The sequence below is a fragment of the Rhinatrema bivittatum genome, chromosome 4 (genome assembly GCF_901001135.1).
Source record: "Rhinatrema bivittatum chromosome 4, aRhiBiv1.1, whole genome shotgun sequence".
Classification (NCBI taxonomy): domain Eukaryota; kingdom Metazoa; phylum Chordata; class Amphibia; order Gymnophiona; family Rhinatrematidae; genus Rhinatrema; species Rhinatrema bivittatum.
Window position 1 is genome coordinate 121,769,127 of NC_042618.1, and position 22,205 is coordinate 121,791,331.

A 22,205-nucleotide genomic window follows, 5' to 3' on the forward strand; every position below is an offset into this window, starting at 1 on the left:
TAGCCCCTGAGATATATAAATTTCTTTGTGTGCCCTGGAAGAATCTCTCACCTTTAAAAACAGGGTTACAGTAGTATTCTTGGAAATGCTCCCAAGGCAAGCTGAACTCTGGAGTTTCAATCAGGATGATGCAATATTGTGTGGTCAGGCTAGCGCACAGGTTAAACCACCGTTGGACGCGCATTTCGGATGTGTGCCCATAAACCCTGATGTAATAAGGGAATCAGTGCATCCAAAACACGTGTCCAAACCAGCGCATAGCTAATCAAGCTCATCAAGTGTAAATACCATGTTGATGAGACTATTAGCTATTACCCCTGATGTAATAAATAACCGTCCACCCAATACGCACATTTTAACCCTAAAAAATTAATACCAGCCCTGGAGCTGGCGTTAAGTCTTGAGGTGCCCCAAAACCTGAACAGAAAATGCTGGAGTTTTTTTGTGGTTCCTCCGATTTAATATTGTCACGATATTAAGCTGGAGGAACCACAGAAAGCAGCAACATAAAAAAAAAAAAATCTCGACGGTGGTCAGGTTAGGAAAAAGGACGCTCAATTTACGAGCCTCCGTTTTCCTAACTCGCGCACAGTCACTTCTCCTGGGCACCCTAGCGCCTCCTTTTTAATGCTGTGGCTCATTAGCTTACTACATTGTGCGCCCGGGAGAGGTGGCTGGGCACAAGTTAGGAAAGCGAGTGCTCAATCATGAGCACCTGTTTTTCGTGCACCAATACTGCATCGGCCTAAATGTGTGGATGAGACAATGGTGCGGGGAGCAGGGCTTTAGCTTCATTAGGAACTGGAGAACTTTTGGGAAGTGGGAGTCTATTCCAATGGGATGGGCTTCACTTAAAAAAAAAAAAAAAGTAGAACCCAGCTCCTGGCACTAACAATTAGAAAGGAATAGAGCAGCTTTTCAGCTAGATCATAGGGGAAAGCAGACAGTCACTCAGGAGCACATAGTGCAGAGTGAGGTTTCTTTAAAAGATTCTGTTAAAACAGGGAAATAAGAGTATCCTGATAGCGAGGATGTGGAAAATGTTAAGGTAGTTCAGGTGTTTAATTTATTCTTTAATAATCTGGTAAAGGATTCAGTGAATGAGGTGATCAAATTGGCAAACACAAAATTATTCAAAGTAGTTAAAACGCAAGCAGACTATGAGGAAACTGCAGGAGGACCTTGACAGACTGGGCAATGGAACAGCTAAATGATAGATGAAATTTAATGTGGACAAATGCAAAATGGAGCACAAAGGGAAAAATAATTCTACCTATAGTATATGTATATTATGTTCGGTTCCTTAATAGGAGTTACCATGTAGGAAAAGAACCTAGAAATCATTGTGGATAATATTTTGAAATTCTCAGCTCACTATGCAGCAGCAGCAAAAATAACAAAACAAAAAAACCAAAAACAAATAGAATATTAGAAAGGAACAATAGCCAACAGGGTCACTGTCAAACCAATTACAGTGTGACTCTTCAAAGGAGTTTATTAGAAGAAGCTTAAGCTTCGAAGCACAGATAGATAGCAGGGCAGGAACTCAGTAGCCTTAATCCTGAGAGACTACTGAGAGCAGAAGCTGCCTCTGCTTCTGAGTGAGCACAAATTGTAAGTATAGCTGTGTAGGAAACTGTGCCTTAAAGCCTCTCAGGCCGAAGCAATATTGGCACGCGTTAAACGGGCACTCATCATTGAGCACCCGCCCCTTAACACACGCCAATCCACCTCTCCCGGGCGCCTGATATAATATTTAAATTGGGTGCCGTGGTAAAAAGGAGGCTCTAGGGGAAACTGTGCACCCCTAGCGCCTCCTCGGCAGCAGGCGCCCAGGAGAGGCGATGGTCAGGTTAGGAAAATGGCTGCTCAATTTTATGAACGTCCATTTTCCTAACCTGTGCACAGCCACGGGTTAGGAAAATGGACGCTCGTTAATTGAGCAGCCATTTTCCTAACCTGACTGCCGGCACCCTTTTTTTTTTTTTTTTTTTAATTCTATTTTGGTTCCTCTGACTTAATATCACAACAATAGTAAATCAGAGGAACCGAAAAAAGGAACAAAAAAGCAGTACTTTCTATTTTTCTGTAATTTTTTTGTGCTCCTCAAGAATTAATGCCTGCTCCAGGGAGGTGTTTATTTTTGCGGGTTAAAATGTGCACGTTAGGTGCACTTTTTTTTTTTTTTTTTTAAATCAGGAGGAAATAGGTAATAGCCTCATCAACATGAACTGACATGTGATGAACGCTATTACCTAAGCACTTGATTGGACACGCGTTTTGGATGCGCTAACCCCCATTTTGCATCAGGGGTTATGGACGCGCGTGCAATCATTTGTTGAGCCGTGCGCTGTATTGCATTGGCCTGGGTGCGAGGAGAGAGATTGTGGGTTGAACTGTTAGATTCCCTGTGTATTAGAACAGTATATCTCAAATTTTTCAAGCCCAAGGCGCAGCCACATTAACAAAACTACTATGTGCAGAGAAGGTTTAACCCCCATGGACTATATTTACATATTTTATATTTATTTATATATTTCTCTTTTAGAAGCCTTGCGAGAGAGAAGGGCAGAAAGCATTCTCAGCTGGATGCTACTTAAGGGCAATACACAGGCTCAGTAGCTGGAGAAGCGGCACTGGAATAAATTCATATAACCAGCAGGAGGGTTGGTTTTTTCTCAGTCCTTTATAGAGCCCCAGAGAAGGCAGCAAACCTGTGCTACCAACAGAATAGCTGTGGGCCAGAGTCCAGTCGAATCCAAATGGACTACAGGATACAAGCTGTGGAAACCGTGCATTCAGGTTAGTGCTAAATAATTTTAAGCCCAATTGATGGTATCTGTTTCACTTACAGATAATGTTATTCTTCTATAGATGTAAACCTGTGTAAAATACGTGAGGTGATTCAGATTGTAATACTTTGGCAATAAAAGCTAATAGAAAAGTGAACATTATGCTAAAAGTTTGTAAAAGGCATTTCTCAGTTCTGCATAGACCCCTGGAGGAGACGGCAAACCTGGGCTACCAATTGTAGGCACAAGGCCAGTGGAAATCTGAGTGAGTTGCAGGGCTCGAGTTGTGGAAACTTTCCTTTCAGAAGGTCTACTGGACTCCTAAAAGCTGTGGAGCCAGAAGAATACTCCTAAAGAAGAAGAAGAAAGTTACAAGTAAAAAAGGTTTGAACTCTAAAGAAAGGGAGAGGGCAATTAGGAAATTCTGTTTGTTTTTCCTGTTGCAAAAAAATCAGAAAGATAATTATAGAAAAATCATCATTTGCATTCTTTTAATGTACATTTGATTTAATATTTTCATGGTGGATGGAAATTTTTTTTCAAGTGTACGTTTCATAAATAAAGTTATATCTATGGTTAAAACAAATAACTGTTTCTCCCTCTCTCTCTGATTCTTTCGACTCTCCTCTTCCTCTGCGACCCCCAGGAGGACAGCGCAAAGCAGCATCAAGTGTGGCACAGATGTGGGAGAGGCAGAGGAGGAGAGAGTGAAACGGAGCCCCGAACACAGGCAGGTGACTGGCACACTGCCAGGCTGCCACCACTGATTGGTCCTTGACCTTGCCTGACCAGGTTTTACAGTGTCCAACAGGCTGGAAAACCGGACAGTCCAGCCCAAAACCGGACAAAATCCTTGCTTAGATGCTGGTCTAGATCGAAGCCTTAGGCAGTGGTGATTTTTCTGTGGCACACCAAAGCGCCATGGGACACTGGATGGGAAATACCGTGTTAGAACACTTAAAAACTAGGGAAGACAACGTTCAAACAACTGTGTACAACAGCATGTACATGCGTATATAGGCTATGCGTAGTTTTACCACCGTATTTTATCACCCATGCATATGATATAGCCGCACTTTATAAAACACGTGTATCTACCACACAACATATGTATGGATATAGGCTGACATGCATTGAAAGAAAATATATCAATGTATTGAATGCGCTTACTTTTCCTAGCTGTTTTAAAAATATACATGCATATATTTTATGCATGAAAAAAGTAGGAGTTGCTTGCGTGGATCAGGATTTACGTGCATTAAATTGGTACATTTTAAAACATGCACACACAAAGGAAATTAGTTTGCCCAATCCTTCTCCAGTTCATCGAAATCCTCCTGATTCTTCAGCCTGAACTCCCCCCAGTTCACTCAAACCTCCCACAGCTTTAATATCACTTACGCCAGATGACTTTTCAAAAAATGACACATTACTCACATAGGGCCTCATTTTCCAATATCGCATGCAATACCAAAAAGGGGTATTCTCGCTTTTATAATCATATCAAACAACTCCTAATTTTTATCCTTGGTCTCACAATTCCAAATCATTAAATATTTGAGCATGCTACACCAATACCTCTTAATCCAGATGTAACCTCAGTTTTTGAAGTCTTCACTCCTATAGAAATAACCGCCAGTTCTTATTTACTTAACCCTATTCTGTAGATGTAAACTTTTCATGAAGACTGTAATCTGTAAACACCTGTATTTATTATAAGAATTTGTATTTACTATTTATATTTATTATTTAGCTATTAACATTGTTCTTTAATTGTTCAATCTGTTTGATGTAATTTTCTGTTCCTTGTAAACTGAAGTGGTATGCACAAGTGCATGAACTCCGGTATATAAAAGCCTTTAAATAAATATTGCATGTGTATCACAAATTGCGATATCAGCTATGTGAAAGGCTGTTATTGCAAGTTGCACTATTAGCCCAAATTGGGCTACATTGCAGTGAGAGAGAGAGAGAGAGAGAGAGAAGAGAGAGAGAGAGAAGAGAGAGAGGAGACGAGAGGAGAGAGAGAGAGAGATGAGAGAGAGAGAGAGGAGAGAGAGAGAGAGAGAGAGAGAGAGACTTGCTATAGTGCCTCCTCCCTAGACAGGTATTTGTATCCCTATGGGAGGCCCACCTAGTAAACTCGAGGTGAGGGTTAAGTATTAGTGTAGGGGGTTAGGGGCTACTTTCACATTCAACATGAGACGTACGAACAGAACAGTGGTCTCTTGTGAAGATTTGATGACCTACGGAGTGAGGAAACTCACCTAAAGATGAGATTTGTGTAATGTTCTCTCAACCTAGCTTGATGGACTCTCTACCTGGGTAACAACAAGCTAGGTTGAGAGAACAATGCACAAATCTCATCGTGGAGGCACTTAGGGAAGACACTTAGGGAAGACAAAGTGGCACTTAGGGAAGGACAAAGTGATAGCAGAAAGATTAAATGAATTCTTTGCTTTGGTGATTACTGAAGAGAATGATGGGAAGATACCAATGCTGGAAATGAGAAACCAAAACAAATCAGGGTGAACCTGAAATATGTAATAGGGTAAATTGACAAACTAAACAGTAGCAAATCACCTGGACCAGATGATATACACCCCAGAGTTCTGAAAAGAATTAAAAACTGAAATTGCAGACCTATTACTAGTAATTTGTAACCTATCATTAAAATTGTCTACTGCACCTGAAGACTGGAGGGTGGCCAATGTAATGCCAGTCTTTAAAAAGGGCTCCAGAGGTGATACAGAAAACTATAGAGTAGTGATTCTGATGTTAGTGTCAGGAAAAATGGTAGAAACCACTCTAAAGCATAACATTTGTGAACATATAGGCAGACATAATTTTATGGGACAGAGCAAACATGGATCCTCAAGGAGCGAGTACCAGTTCCAGACAGCAACCTGAAAGAAAAGAGAGAGGCCCCCGAGGAACGGGTACCCCGATAGAGTAAGTCCAATTAAGGAGAGGCAGAGTAGCTAGGTATGGAGAACGAATCCCATCCGTAAGGAGTCCCTTCACCCCCCTTGCTAACTCGATTAGCTAGCAAATAGAATAGGCTTCTGTATCCGGGATGCGTGAAGTCATCACAGGGGGACACCCCTAAGGTTTGCGCCAAAGAAGGAATAAGAAGCAGGGCCGCACGGCTTGAGCGCCTTATGGCAGCTGAACATGGCGGGATGCAGCGCCCAAGCCGGACTGGGGACGCCGGAGAGGACAGCAGGCAGATGCCGCGGCAGCCAGATGTCCATCAACCGTGGGAGGAGTCGCCAAAGAGGTAAGGAGGGCAGAGTGGAGACGTCGGGCAGCGACAGTCATAACATGACCTTCCTCTAGAACAGTAGCTTTCAAATCCAATCCACAAGAGGTCTAATTTTCATTGTAAACAAAATATGCAAATTGACCCAGTTCCTTTTCAAAATGCATGCAAACATGTCTCAAATATTCATTGTAGGTAGCCTTATAACCAAACCTAGGACATGAGTTCTATTAAAAAAAATTACTTTGATTAGACAAGTTGTATATATTTACAACACAGAATAATGAAACTAGATGTTTTCATCAGTACTATCAATGGAAGGGGTTTACCACTAGGATCAGTTACTCCTGCATGACCTGATTAGGTTTTTAATAAATCAATGCTGTTTTTGGCACATTAGTGATATCTCACCATTTACTTTAAGAGGTTATTACTTTGGGTTGGGTTTTTTTTTTTTTTTAGAGCAGTTTCCAGGAATGCACTGTACAAATACATCTTCTGCTAATGCTCTCTCTACAAAAATTTTATATGCTTCTAATTGAACAAGTAACTTGTAGAGAGAATTAATAGGAAAGCAACAGATTTTCGCATAAAAGGACCATTTCATCCACCCAGTCTGCCCATTTGTATCTGCCTTGCATGCAAATGGCAAATGAAATTAAATGTGGACATATGCAAAGTGATGCACTTAGGGAAAAGTAACCCAAATTATTGCTACACAATGTAAGGTTCCACATTAGGAGTCATCACTCAGGAAAAGGATCTAGGAGTCATTGTTGATAATAGGTTGAAATCATCTACTCAGTGTGCAGCAGCAGCCAAGAAAATAAATGCTAGAAATTATTAGGAAAGGAATGGAAAATAAAACAGAGAATATCATAATGCCTTTGTGTTGCTCCATGGTGTGACTTCATCTTGAGTATTGTGTGCAATTCTGGTCACCACATCTCAAAAAAGATACAGCAGAATTAGAAAAGGTACAGAGAAAGATGACCAAAATGATAAAGAGGTTGAAACAATTTACCTATGAAGAAAGGCTAAAGAGGTTAGGACTCTTCAGCTTAGAGAAGAAACAGCTGAGGGGAAATATAATAGCGATCTATAAAATAACGAGTGGAGCGGAACGAATAAAAGTGAATCGGTTGTTTGCTCTTTCAAAAAGTCTAAAGATTAGGGGACACACAATGAAGTTACTAAGTTGTACATCTAAAATTAATAAGAGAAAATATTGTTTTACTCAACACATAATTAAGCTCTGGAATTCATTGCCAGAGGATGTGGTGAAAGCTGTTAGTGTAGCTGCATTTAAAAAAAGGTTTGGACAAGTCCCTGGAGGAAAATTCCATAAACAATTATTAAGGTGGAATTGCATAAATCCACTGCTTATCTCTGGGATAATCAGCATGGAATCTATCTATCATTTGGGATTCTGCCAGGTACTTGTGACCTGGATTGGCCACTATAGGAAACAGGAAAATGGTCTCTTTTTCAGTTATGTATTTGGTGAGAGTCTAGTTGTGTTCTTCATGAGTGAGGTATTCTGCTAGGACAGTGATGGCCAACTGGTATCTTGTGAGCTTTATACACTGTTGTGCACAAGTGAGTCTCCTGTAGATTGTGGGCTTGCTGATCTGGTATCTCAATGCCTTTTATTTTGTCCCTAACATATCAAGCCACTTCTCCCCCTCTGTTACTTATGTCCTTTCTGAAAAGGATATAGCTTGGTATATTATCTCCCAGTCCTGATTATCACTGAATCTTGATTTGGTGATTGCAATCAATCAGTGTCTTCTTCCATCCAAATCCAATTGCACTATGGTGGCTTCGAGGTCAATGAGTTTGTTGGATAGATTATAAACATTTATACACGACTTTCCAAGTAGATTTTCTGCCTTTTTCTCTATTGTTTCTTAACTGTTCCTTCCTAGGAATTGAAATAATTCCCCCATTATCACTTGTCTAGTTCCCTTGTTCTCCCCAATCATCAACTTCCAATTTCCATCCAGTATTTTCAATGCTTTGCGATTTACTACTGCTTCTGTGTATCCTTCTACTAATATTGAATTGTCTGTACACCTTCCCGTTCTTACAGGTTCATTAAGGGGGTCATTTTCAAAGGAGTTACGCATGTAAATGTGACATACTATCGTAGCAATTTTCAAAAGCTATTTACTCGAGTAAAGTGCACTTACTTGAGTAAATCCTATGGACAATTCAATGGCATATATTGTAGCAATTTTGAAAAGCCCACTTACTTGAGTAAAGTGTATTTACTCGAGCAAAAACCAGTTTTGCTCGAGTAAATGCTTTTGAAAATCTGGCCCTAAGGCTTTTATGCATTCTGCTTAGCTGCAGGCTTTTGTCAACAAGCTCCAATGAACCTAGTTTAAAGAACTCTTCACCAAAAATAAAGATGTAGTGATGCATTTCTACAGAATGAGGGTTGCTCAGGCATCTGCTCAGCTCATCATTTACACTGAGTGCTAGACAATCTCACATAGGGCTAATATCTTGCCAAAAGATATATTGCAACAATTGATAATAACCTGGATTAAATAATTAAATAATGAAATTAATGGAACAGTTTTGCACAAGAGAAAAGAATATATTTTGCCTTTATGAGCAGGCAAGGCAGACCTTGGATGAGAAGCAGAAGTAGTTTGTGTAGAAACTTGCTGACGCTTCAAGGCCTAGCTACTGAGCAGGGAAAGAAGGGAGTGTACCAAGATAATGGTATTTTTACATCATTAGTTTAGGTAAAGGTTAAGTAATTCTCCACTCCAAATAAGGGAGCCAACCCAAAACAAAAGAGAAAAAATACGCTGTCAGCCATACATGTATATAAAACAATAATGTATCTTGAATTAGAGAGGAAGCGAGAGAGCAGAGCAGGCTTTTGGTAGTACGTCACTGTTAGATGCACTACGATGCTTCTAAGAAAGACTAATTATATATTCATTTCTTGCATTTTACTAATAAAAATTATTCATTAAGACAAGAAGTTGTGGATTATTACAGAAGGGCAGGCCGTCTGCCCCGATCATAGGCTCCGGAATTGAACTCTCTGTGTGCGTGGAGAACACAGATAATGATCCTTTGAAATCCCAGAGTATGGCAGCGCTCCGGTAATGAACAAGATTTCTATGGCATCATCTTTATTTCCATTGCTTTACTGTTGTATTTGACAGCTTGCAAACCACTGTACTCACCTCCTAATGCTACTCAGCCTTCACATACCAGGAAGTCACCAGATTCCCTCTCCCACGCCACCAGGTCTACAACCTCAATGGCCGTTTTCAGTGCATCAAGAGCGCTCCTGCTCCAACCTGATCACCATGCTGCCAACGCTCTACTTTCCCATGTGCGCTCTCAGTGGTAGGAAACCAGGATTGGCGCTCTCTGACGACATCAACCCCTCATACCTATAAAGGCATCAGACTTGCATCAGTTTTTTTGCCTCAGCAACAGGTCTTCTGCGTCATTGTGTGTAGTGTGTGTTGCTGCTCCTGGTTCCTGCATTCCTAATTCCTGCCTCGTCTCTCCAGCCCAGCCCAGCCTTGCCTCGTCTCTCCAGCCCAGCCTGCCTTATCTCCTCAGATCCGCTTGCTTCATCTCCCTGCCTTTGCTCGGATCTGGATTTCTGGATCTGAACCTTGCCTGAACACTGAGCATTCTTGTTTGCCGCCTGCCTCTGACCCTTGCCTGGCCTTGGATCAATGCCGTTTAGGCAAATATGTAGATTAGACGCTGAAGATTGTCCAAGTATGAGCTTTATTTCAATGGAGACATAATCTTTCTGTGACTTCACCATAAAACATTTGAGATATTGGAGAAAAATGCCATGGCAAGACAAAATGGGGCGGATTTTCAGAGCCCTTCTCGCCTAAATCCGCCCGGATTTAGGCGAGCAGGGCCCTGCGCGCCGGTGCGCCTAAGTTCAATAGGCCTACCAGCGCGCGCAGACCCCGGGACTCGCGTAAGTCCCGGGGTTTTCCGAGGGGGGCGTGTCGGGGGCGGGCCCGATCCACGCGGCGTTTTTGGGGCAGGACGTAGCGTTTCGGGGGCGGGCCCGGAGGCGTGGTTACGGCCTGGGGCGGTCCGGGGGCGTGGCCGTGCCCTCCGGATCCGCCCCCAGGTTGCGTCCCGGCGCGCTAGCGGCCTGCTGGCGCGCGGGGATTTACGTCTCCCTCCGGGAGGCGTAAATCCCCCGACAAAGGTAAGGGGGGGAAGGTGAGGGGAGGGCAAAAGAAAGTTCCCTCCGAGGCCGCTCCGATTTCGGAGCGGCCTCGGAGGGAATGGAGGTAGGCTGCACGGCTCGGCGCGCGCCGGCTATACGGAATCGATAGCCTTGCGCGCGCCGATCCCGGATTTTAGCGGCTACGCGCGTATCTACTAAAATCCAGCGTACTTTTGTTTGTGCCTGATGCGCCAACAAAAGTATGCCAAATCGCGCTATTTGAAAATCTACCCCAATGTGATTAAATAGGAGAATCAATAAAGGATAACAATAGTTACTCCACAATCTTTTTTTTGTATTTGATTCTAGAAGTATTTAAGAAGAGTTCTATCTCCTTTTCAAGGACTATCTCTCTTTTTCAAGGACTTTTTTTTTAGATATAGCTTAATTTAAATAAAACCAAAAAGAAAAATGTAGGGGGTAGATGATTACAAATGTGGCCCATGCTATTTTTAAGTGCGGCAACTGGCTTCAGTATGATCTCCCCTTTATTTAAAGAGTAACTTTTTTCTATTGTTAATTTTTTTAAACTATTTGCCTGTATATATATATAGAGTATTCCTTTGGACAAATTTTTTCTCCATTAGTGCTGCATTAGTTCACCAATGTTTGAAGATTTTCATGTTAAGTTTCCCCTTATTATTTAATAATATGCACATTCATATACAAAGTCATTTCCTATGCTGTTCATTTCCATTGGCCACTTGCTCTGTCATAGCTGCCAATAACAAGAAAGGAATGTGCATTTTGTTTCCCTCCACCTTTTTTTTTTTTTTTATATATAGTCTCAGCCACAAAACTCACTACCAAAAAAATTGTCTTTACCTGATTTGTATAGATAACATTATACTAAATTAATGATTTCCTCCTCTTCCATTTCCATAAGCATGTCAGTTTTTATGCATAACCATTTCCTATCTTCCAGCTCTAAAAGCTGCGTAGATAAGAAAAAAATGCTTCTTCTGAACCTGCTTATTTATGTTTCCTGCCTGGTTTCAGCAATAAGATATCTTAGTGGAATACAGCTCAGAGCGAGCGTGACGCGAGCATTGGGCTTCAGAAGAAATCTGCAGTTTAACATCCAAATCTTTTCCAACATTAATTCATGCTTAAGTTAGCTTCATAGGCAGGTCTAGAGATTTGACACTATATGGCACTTGAGTCCAAAACATTTCTCAATCTCTGCTATACATATAGTAATGGATTACCAAATTATGATGCATGTCACTTGCTTTTGCAAAATATAGCAACCCTTATTGACGGATGCTACAGTGAAGTGAGCATCAGAATGCAAACTTTGCTTCGTGCCACATGAAGACCTTTGTTGCCTGCAAATATTTAACTTTAAGTGCCAGATTTATGTGAAACTAGATGAAAAGGAAAATGATAGCTCTTATTATGAAATGTAAATGAGCCCCTATCAAATCCAGCATTTTGAAGACTTTTAAAAAGTTAGTTATCATTAAGCTGTCCTGTACTGCAGTGCACAACAACTTGTAAAAAAAAAAATCACCTGAAAATTGACCTTTAAGAAGCCTGCACCTGCATATTAAAATACTTTGCCCAGTGCCTTCCTGTTTCTCTTTTGGACTGATTGCACAGCGCTGGAGGGAACAGAAAGCTTACACAGGATGCTTCAGGCTGTGGCTGAGAATGAGTTCCCTACCTAGAGCAATTAGCTGCTCAGCACGAGTCTTATAAAACACCAGTTTAGGTTATTCTATGGTATTAAATAAGGCGTAGTATTCACTTAGTATAACAACGTATGAAAAGCCTTCAAGCTGAATTCATGCTGAATCTGTAGAAAGGAGGCAACATGACGAGCCCCTTTAAAAACAATTTAATCTTTTTGAAAATAGTATTAGATGGCAGAAGAGAAGAAAGATCCGGCACCAAACGTAAGGAATATCAAAGTGTTGGGTGCCCCCACTATTATATTTTAGTATTTTTTTTTTTAACATTTAATACTTTCTGTAACCCTTTTCTTTGGACTGCCACTCTTTCCAAGGGCACACAAATGAATTTCTTAAACAGGGCTGCCTCCTTGTTCTCTTTCCCCACATTCTTTTCCCAAGGGGTAGGTCCTTTCTGAGGGGGTAAAGGAAAACCTTCTCGGCCCGGGCAGTGATGTGAGATCTCCCTTGTGTTTGTGTTAGCAGAGGTCTTTGGGACAGGAACTCTTAGGAACTCACTGGATGGGTGTTGAAATTAAAATTTACTGTTACTGATTGCAAAAGAATCATCAGATGCAAAAAATAAGGTGCCCATTTACATCCAGGATTTGACTGATCTCTATCTCTGTGGATGTGTCCCTCCAGGCAGGGACTTGAAACTGGCTTATCATACATGGCAGAGTGAGTTTCAAAATGGGCTGGGGGTGTCCTAACTGAGAGTGGATACCCTACCCAATATCTGAAGTCCACGATGAATCCCAAACTCCACCCTGACTGTGTTCTGTGTCCCAGGGGTCCAACTCCTTTTCACCAAACAGATGCAGACCCTCCTGAAGGAAAGGCTAACTACTGGAAGCCATCCTTACTGCTTCCATTTCTGGGCAAAGAAGGGTGACAGAAAACAGATTCCTTCCCTTGGTAGTTTGGCAAAATTCTATCTGGAAAAACCTTCTTACTGACTGGTCACTGCAATCTCCTCTTAAGAGGTACACAGCTCCCTCCTGTCTACCCTAAGCAAGGAATACAGCCTGCCAGGAATAGCACAGGTCAGAAAACTGCAAAAATCCTTCTGCTTCTCTCTTTTCCCTCCAGTCCACTTCTGGGGATCTGGCACAGCAGTGGCTCTCCCTCTCTCTGTGCTAAGCTGTGGGCCTAACTCGGAGAGCATACTGAAATTATGCCTTCTCCTTCCAAATCAAATCTACACTGCCACACTTTAATGGCTAACCCCCACTAATGGACTAGGAAATCATCACTCACAGGCAGCCTCTGGAGGGCGGCCTATACAGAAATGCTGTCTCCACTCAAGCTAACAAAAATCCTAAAGGCTAGGAGTTAGGGCCATCTAGTGGCTGACCAGGGGGTCGCCACATATAGAATGGCAAAGATATCATATCCCACAATGACCTTCAACTTGTCACACTGGACCATATCGCATGGTCCTAAAATATCAAAGTAGATCCGAATAATAATCATTTATTATGCCACCCTAAATAAAGTTTTTTTGTGCAAGTCAAAAGTCCAAATCTACATCCAACATTATGAGATTCACAATGCCCAAAATGCACTTTGAAGGCAGAAAATACTCAGTTTATGGATGTTCCAAAAAATGAGTTAAAAAAAATCAGATCAATGAAAATTAAAAAAAGACGGTTGTATCTCAATGTAAAACTATTGGTGTTACACAGATGCCAACTGCATTCCCACAAACAGCACTTTAAAATATGGCAAATACTTAGCTTTTAGATGTTACACAGTACGTTCAAGAGTGTTCCATCTGTAAAGGCGCTAAAGAACAGATGTAACTCAGCAAAAAACTGTCGGCATTCATCAGACGCCAACAATGTTTCCCAATACCGCTGGTGTTTTGACACTGCAACAAACACCTTCATCAGGGGATAATCCTAGAAATTTAAAAACAAAAATTAAAAAAAACATGAATTTAAACACTTCCAAAATCTTTAGTTTCATTGGTATACCCCACAACCCCAAAAAAAACCTTACATTTCAGTCATGTTGTCTCAAAGCCATCTATAATGGCGGCATATCGAAATCATTACTTTTTAAATGAGAAACTCCCCCTTGTTTCACCCAATCAGGTGCATAAAAATCCCACCGATCAGTGCAAGAAACTCAAAAGGGCCCCCAACACAAATTTCAAAATGTAAGACTACATAATGTAAGAATATAATCTAAAAAATACATTCCATTCAACTTCTGTGTTTAGACCATGGGAAGTTACAGTTTGTAAAGAATAAATCCAATATTGCTCACAGCGCAGCAACAGCAAATCCAAATCACCTCCATGTGTGTTTATATGGGGTTGTTCCAATACAGTAAAAATCAAATCTTCAAAACAATCTGAAAATGGATTGCAATGGACTAGAGGTGCAGCTGCAGGGTTCTAACATATGAACCCGCAGGATTTGCATGGTCTTGCCTACATAAATTAATGAACAAGGACACCATACTGCATATAGCACAGCAGAAGATATGCAGGCGGTGAAAGATCTAATTCGAAGAGTCGGAAATAAAGTTCCTGCTCTTGCATCATGGATAGCAGCAATACTCCAAATACATATTCAAAAGAGACACTTTTGATCCAGCTGTCTTTATAGTACTGGGGCTCCCTTCCAAGAGAGTCTCAACTTTAGATTCTTATCGCAGTTATCCCGACATCCTCTTTCTGACGTGCCGCCAATACTTCCTCTGTTCTCTCCCCTAAAAGTCCAACAGAAGTTATTGCAGCTTTCCATATACAAATGTCTTGCATTGCTCCAGCACTACTAGTAGAAAAATCCCTCAGTTCTCTCTCATTTTTTACAGCCAGATTCATCCACTTCTAGTTTTGGAATGCATTCCCCGAATACACACTCCGATCTGGAGTTCATGTTTTTAAAATGTTAAACATGCTGTATAAATAGAATTTTTTTTGTTTTTATTTAGACATATGGCTCTAGGGCAAGTATCAACTTTTGCCTGACATCACATGGGGTATTTTTAAACTATATTTTTTCTGATCTGTTCCAACTCTAGTATATTAAATTAATCCTAAACTCATTTAGAGAAATGTATCAAAATGTTTTTCTCTGGTTTCATTCTTTTGCAAAAAATGTTCTAGATTTATCAATATCCCAGTATTTTTTTTTCCTATTTCTTTATTGAATTTATACAGTAAAGAAAGGAATACATCTTACTTACAGAAAAAAGATAAACAATGATTATAAAGTACAAAACAATACAAAAAATCAAACAAGTACACACATCATAGATCATACATCTCCAAAAGTAACTATATCAGGCTGAGGCAGAGAAAATTAGGAGAACTAAGGAAATTAAACAAACCAAAGAAACCAGCCTAACTTGAGCCACCGGCAGTATTATATCAATAAAGATCAGAATAAAAACCTTGACCTACTGGGATCCAGGAGGAAACACTGGAACACTCCTGGAATTGATAAAGGACTTGAGTTGTTCAGGAAGGAAACACACAAAGCAATCATTTCAATACCTAACTATACATTTACAAGGATTTCTATGAACAAAGGAACATCCTAAGGAAATAGCGTGCAACCTGAGAGCAAGAAAATCTTTCCTTCTCTCCCTGGTGGAATGTGCAAAATCAGGAAAAATATGGATGATCTGCCCATGAAACAAAGAGGAAATATTCTTGAAATATCTTTTCATCACTTCACTTGAAATATATGAAACAAGCAACATGGAATGCTCAATAATCTCAACACTGGAATTCTCAAGAAAATCAGTCAAATTTGCAATATTAGGAAGTTGTGCAGCTTGAGACTGCTGAGCACTCACTCTATTAACAGAAGGAAGAAAATAAGCTTTGTTAATAGAAGTCAATTTGTTAATTATCAGAGTCAAAGTGAAGAATCTCAAGGAAATATTTCCTAAGTGAAAGATAAGAATTCTCTCCCACCACTCTAGGAAAATTAAAAAAACGTAAATTCAGATGCCTGATATGATTTTTGAGAAGTTAAATTCTACGGGAAGATTGTTCCAATCCTTAACCACAGAAGAGCTAAAAGTTTAAATATCGCTAATTGCAGTTTCAGTAATCAAAATCTTAGACTTCATATCCACAAGCTGAAAGTCAAAATTCTTCCCCATATTGTCCACCTTATTAGACAAATGGTCACTCTTTGTGTTGCAATCCTTCAAAGAGCTTCCAAAGCCCATTATCAAGTCCCAAAGAGTGTCGAGGGTGACCACCGCCATCTTAGCTGGAAAGAGTCACCAAGGGACTCAAGAAGTGGCAGACCTGCAATACAGACGTGATAAGATCGATTGAGGAAGAAGAAACCAGGCAAGCAGGAAAACATGGACCTCTGGAGTCTTCTAGCAGTGACGCTGGTAATGGCTGCTCAAATCCCACTCTTTCAGGCTCTCCCCTCATCGCAGGTACAGAACGGACATCGTCCTGAAACACCGCAGATGGTGGTGGGGGGGGGGGGGGGGGGGCTGATCTCTCAGCTGGTGGAAGACGAAGATCCGGGGACTGAGAGAAACTTCAACAGGTGAAACAAGCGCTTCTTTGCCCATACTCACAGAGCCAGCAGTCCACGTTTGCACTGCCGAACTGGGTAAGAAAGATGTGACTCTTAGAAGGCATACCTCTGAAGAAACCAAATTCTAAGCAAACAGGACAGAGCAGAGTCTTGACCCGGTCTCACGCCACCATCTTACCTTGAATGAACCTGAAAATGCCCCAGTATTTTAAACAGAAAAATGTCAAAACTACAGCTGTTTTTTCAAGGGCGCAAAACTTTGATAAACTTCTCCTATTGTATTTGGGCCATGCTTCCTGCATCAAGAAAAATGAAACTGTGTGGAGTATGAAAGATGCAGGAAGCATGGCTGTGGTTTCGTGAAAAAAATGCTTCTTCAGGGGCTGAACATAAACTCATTACCCAAGGATGCAAATAGTAATTAAGTATATTTATATAACCAAGAAAGTAAATTGAGATACTTATCTCAAACAAACCCATGGCACTTTGTGGAAAGCAGACTGTCACGTCTCACATGACTTCATAGTAGTAAACCGGAACCGGAGATCTTGAGAATCCAAGAAGTTTCAGGTGATTTATAAACATCAAAAAGACGTAACGGACATATAAATGACCCTGACTGCTCAAATACAAAACAAGAGTTATCAAAGAAACTTTCACTTTCATCCAAAAGTTTCAGAAATCAAAGTTGATAGTAGTCCATCTGAAAAAATAATGAAACCAGATGTTAAAAGGAACCAACGAATCACAGAAAAACTGTAAAATCTTGCTTAGAATTGAGACCAAAAGGTATCACAGTGCTCAAATTGTAGATTCAACATTGCTCCAAACGTAGGAGTGTTAAATTGAAATCACCTCCTCTCCAGTCTGGTCTAAGTTTTTCCAAAACATAAAATCTAAGATCAGAAAATGTGTGAGAAAATTCTGCACAGTGTGTTACCAATGGAGCAATTAGACAATGTAGAGACAAATTAGACTGATGTTCAATAATTCTAACTTTGAGAGTCCTTTTTGGTTTTGCCAATATAACTCAACTCACAGGGACACTGTATGAGGTAAATAGCACCTGTTGATAAACAATTAGGGGCGGATTTTCAAAGGGTTATGTGCTGAAAAGCTGATGTGCACGGAGCAGGAGAGAAACCTTGGGGTGATAGTGTCTAATGATCTGAAGTCGGCGAAACAATGTGACAAGGCGATAGCTAAAGCCAGAAGAATGCTGGGCTGCATAGAGAGAGGAATATCGCGTAAGAAAAGGGAAGTAATTATCTCCTTGTACAAGTCCTTGGTGAGGCCTCACCTGGAGTACTGTGTTCAGTTCTGGAGACCGTATCTCCAAAGAGACAGAGACAAGATGGAGGCGGTCCAGAGAAGGGCAACCAAAAGGTGGATTGTCTTCATTTGATTATGAGGAGAGATTGAAGAATTTAATATGTACACCAGTGGCGTAGCCAGAATTGATTTTTTGGGTGGGCACAAGGTTAACATGGGTGGGCTGTAGGCATGCAGGTCTACTAGTTGTTTTTTTACTGATAAATAATGCCAAATTATGCAGCATAGCATTCACATCTACGCCTAAGTATGAGGTTTACTTAATGATACAAACATAATTCACGGTGATTTGTGGTATTTTAGCCTTCTTATTATTACGATTTTATACACGGCTCCTACCTGTCCATAAATTTTGAGAGAGCGGTTGTGTTGCTTATATTTAAATTGCTAACATCTCAAAATATAGATATATATTTTTACCTTTGTGTCTGATCTTTGTATTTTTCTAATCAGTTGGTCCTGGTCTCTTTTTCCCATTTTTTCCCTTATAGCTCATTTCCTAATTCCTTTTCAGTGTCTTTCTTCTATTACTGTCTTCTTCCCTTCCACACACACACACACACATACACGCTTTCTCTTACAGACTCCCTCTCACACACTCAAGCTGTCACTCTCATATGCTCTCCCCCCCCCCCCACAAGCTCACATTCAAGTTCTCACTTTCTCACCCCTCCCCAGGCTTATATTCTTATGCACACACAGACGCACATCCAGGCACCCATTCTCACCCACACACATAAACCCAGACTCCCATTCTCACCCACAAACCCATGCTCCCAGTCTCACCCTCACATACTCAAGCTCCCATTCTCATCCATACATATACACATTTAAGGTACTATTCTCACCCACACATACACACATTCAAGCACCCATTCTTATCCACATATTCAAGCTTCCATTCTCACCCACCCACACAAACCCAGGCTCTCATTCTCACCCATATATACACACATTCAAGCTCCCATTCTCACCCACCCACAAACCCAGGCTCCCATTCTCAACCACACATACACACATTCGAGCTCCCATTCACCCACATATTCAAGCTTCCATTCTCACTCACATACACACCCAGGCTCCAGTTTTCACCCACACACACTCCCAATCTCATCCACACATACACATTCAAGCACGTGCACAGCTTCCGCTTTCTCCCCCAGAGCAGGAAGATCAGCTGCCTCTCCTGCTGCCACCGGCCTCCTGCTATCTTCGGGCGTCGGGCCGTACTGCCCGCCGAACTTCCTGTCAGGGGGGGGCGGAAGCGCAGCGCACAACGTCCGCTTCCTCCCTCCCCCCCCCCCCAAGCAGGAAGATCGGCGGACCATACGGCCCGATGCCCGAAGAAGATAGCAGGAGGCCGGTGGCAGCAGGAGAGGCAGCTGATCTTCCTGCTCTGGGGGAGAAAGCGGAAGCTGTGCGCAGCGCTTCCGCTCCCCCAAACAGGAAGTTCGGCGGGCCGTTTGGTCCGAAGATAGCAGGAGAACGGGTGGCAGCAGGAGAGGCAGCTGATCTTCCTGCATTGGGGGGAGGAAGCGGAAGCTGCGCGTGGCGCTTCCACTCCCCCCCCCCCCCCCGAACAGGAAGACCGGTTGGCCATACGGCCGCAGCAGCGCTTCCCCACGTGTGCCGTGATGGCGCGCGGGGCGTGGGTTCTCTTGTTCGCTGTCGCGGGGATGGGATCCCGCGACAGCCTTGCAGTTCCGGTGCTAGTTGGGTGGGCCTGGGTCTAAGTTGGGTGGGCACCTGCCCACCCAGGCCCACCCGTGGCTACGCCACTGATGTACACCCTGGAGGAAAGGAGGAGCTGAGGTGATATGATACAACTTTCAAATACTTGAAAGGTTTTAATGATCCAAAGACAACGACAAACCTTTTCCGTCGGAAAAAAAATCAGCAGAACCAGGGGTCACGATTTGAAGCTCCAGGGAGGAAGACTCAGAACCAATGTCAGGAAGTATTTCTTCACGAAGAGGGTGGTGGATGCCTGGAATGTCCTTCCGGAGGAAGTGGTGAAAACCAGAACTGTGAAGGACTTCAAAGGGGCGTGGGATAAACACTGTGGATCCTTAAAGTCTAGAGAACGTGAATGAAGAGTGGGTGGCTCACGGGAATGACTGCTACTACCTGGAGATAATACCCGTATTCAATAAACATACACACGATTAATGCGACTCCAATATTGCTCTAAGCTTCAATGGCAAGAGGAAATGTGGAAAAAAGGATTTGCATTCACAAAAAAGCGGGGAGTAGCTTGCTTGTTACGGCGGTTACTACCCCAAACCAAATAGGCCTGATACTTCACTTTCAATGCATATCCAGCATTGAACATAAACTTCAACGGAGGGGAGAAAGACTGATACTTCACGCATATCCAGCATAGCTCTCTGCTTCAACGGCAGGGGAGAAAGTCTGATACTTCACTTTCAATGCATATCCAGCATAGCTCTCTGCTTCAACAGCAGGGGAGAAAGACTGGTACTTCACGCATATCCAGCATAACTCTCCGCTTCAACGGCAGGGGGAATGAAGAAAAATTGATCTATATACAGACAACAACCAACAAGGACTGAATTACATAGTCTGGGAAAACAAATAAACATGGGTGTAGCTTGCTTATTGCAGTGGTTACTACCCCTAACTAATTAAGCTAGATATTTCACTTGGATGCAGTTCCAACACTGCTCTCTACATTAATGGTGGGGATGGAAGGGAAACAGAACCAAAAGGTTACTAAGAGCCAAGAGTAACAGATAAGTATGAGGGAAAAAAAAAAGTGTGAAACTTGATGGGCAGACTGGATGGGCCGTTTGGTCTTCTTCTGCCGTCATTTCTATGTTTCTATGTTTCTATATATTACACGTGTAACCCCGAAAACCTGCTCATGTGTGCGCCGAGCCTATTTTGCATAGGCCCGGCAATGCGCGCAAGCCCCGGGACACGCGTATGTCCCAGGACTTGAAAAAATGGGCGGGGAGTGGGCAGGCCGGGAGTGGGACAGAGGCCTCTGGCACAGTGGTCGTGCCGGTGTGTGCAACCTACGCCTGCCTGGAGGCAGGCGCAACTTCATCAACAAAGGTCGGGGGGGTTTAGATAGGGCTGGGGGGCGGGAGGGAACAAGGAAAGCCATCGGGGCTCCCCCCTAGAGCTCGGCGCGTGCAAGGTGCACAAGTGTGCACCCCATTGCGTGCGCCGAACCCGGATTTTATAACCTGCGTGTGGCTACGCGCACATGTTATAAAATCGGGTGTAGATTTGTGCACGCCAGGTTGCGCGCACAAATCGCCTGCATGTAGGTTTAAAAATCTGGCCCTTAGTATGTTGTTTTAACACAATGGAATGATTAGCAGATTTCACATAGACAGTCGAGGTAAACATAGATACTTTGCAGAACATGCAAGATCCACACAGCTAGTGTAAACCAGATGTAGCCACAGGAGCTGTTAATCTTGTAATATCTGAAAGAACCAGATAATCTGCCATGGGTTTGCTTGAGATACGTATCTCTATTTACTTTTTTGGTTATAAATATACTTACTTACTATTTGCATCCTTTATAGACAACAGTCCCAGGGTAATGAGTTTATGTTCAGCCCCTGAAGAAGCATTTTTTTTTTTGTGAAACCATGGCTGTAGTTGGGTTTTTGGAAGTGGACTTGGAATATTGGGAGCCATTCAAATTTGCTATGTACTGGATTTCTTTTAAATTCTCATAAAAAAACTGAAAAAAAATGCATTTTTAAGAGGTGAATGATTGATAAGACCGAGTAAGCCTGTAAGCTAATTGTATCATAAGAAAATGGAGGTAATCCAATAACCATTATACCATGTTTGGATCCATTTGAATTAGACTCTTTATTAACCATTTACAATGGACCTATGTGAAACATGCTCGTTAAAACTCACCCCATACACACTACTCTTTTACTTCTCACACATTCATACCCATACAACACATACATGCTTTACCCCCACATTACCATACTCTCATACATACTAAAACATACTCTATATACCCATAAAACTGAAGGCTTTGACATACTCAAATATTAGGTGCAATACCTTATAACTTCCACTTATTACCTTATAACCAGTACAATGAATCAGTGTGCTTTACAATAAAGCATTCCCTTATTTTAAGTCCAATTTATACAATATCTTAAAAAGGTCTTCCAAACCCAATATTTCTTTGATGTAATCTTCAATGCGATCCGACGAGAGCCTCGTTTCTCCCTGCGCTCCAGGGCTTCTTCAGGGACTTCACTTGCAAAGAAATTTTTTCAATATACTGATTCACATGTCCATAGGTCCTGTGTACTCTATGAAATCATCAAAGGTATTTTTTTACTTACATATAAGGTTTTACAAAAAGCTATTCAAAAG

General features: G+C 41.8%; 1 long non-coding RNA gene across 1 annotated transcript in view; it reads right to left on the bottom strand.

Moving 5' to 3' along the window:
- The window catches only part of LOC115089365, a 42,074-nt gene extending 32,252 nt beyond the window's left edge, over positions 1-9,822 (bottom strand). The window contains exon 1 of the long non-coding RNA XR_003856083.1: positions 9,264-9,822. This is a non-coding gene — a long non-coding RNA (uncharacterized LOC115089365). The remainder of the gene's footprint in view (positions 1-9,263) is intronic.
- Between the last annotated feature and the right edge of the window lie 12,383 nt (positions 9,823-22,205).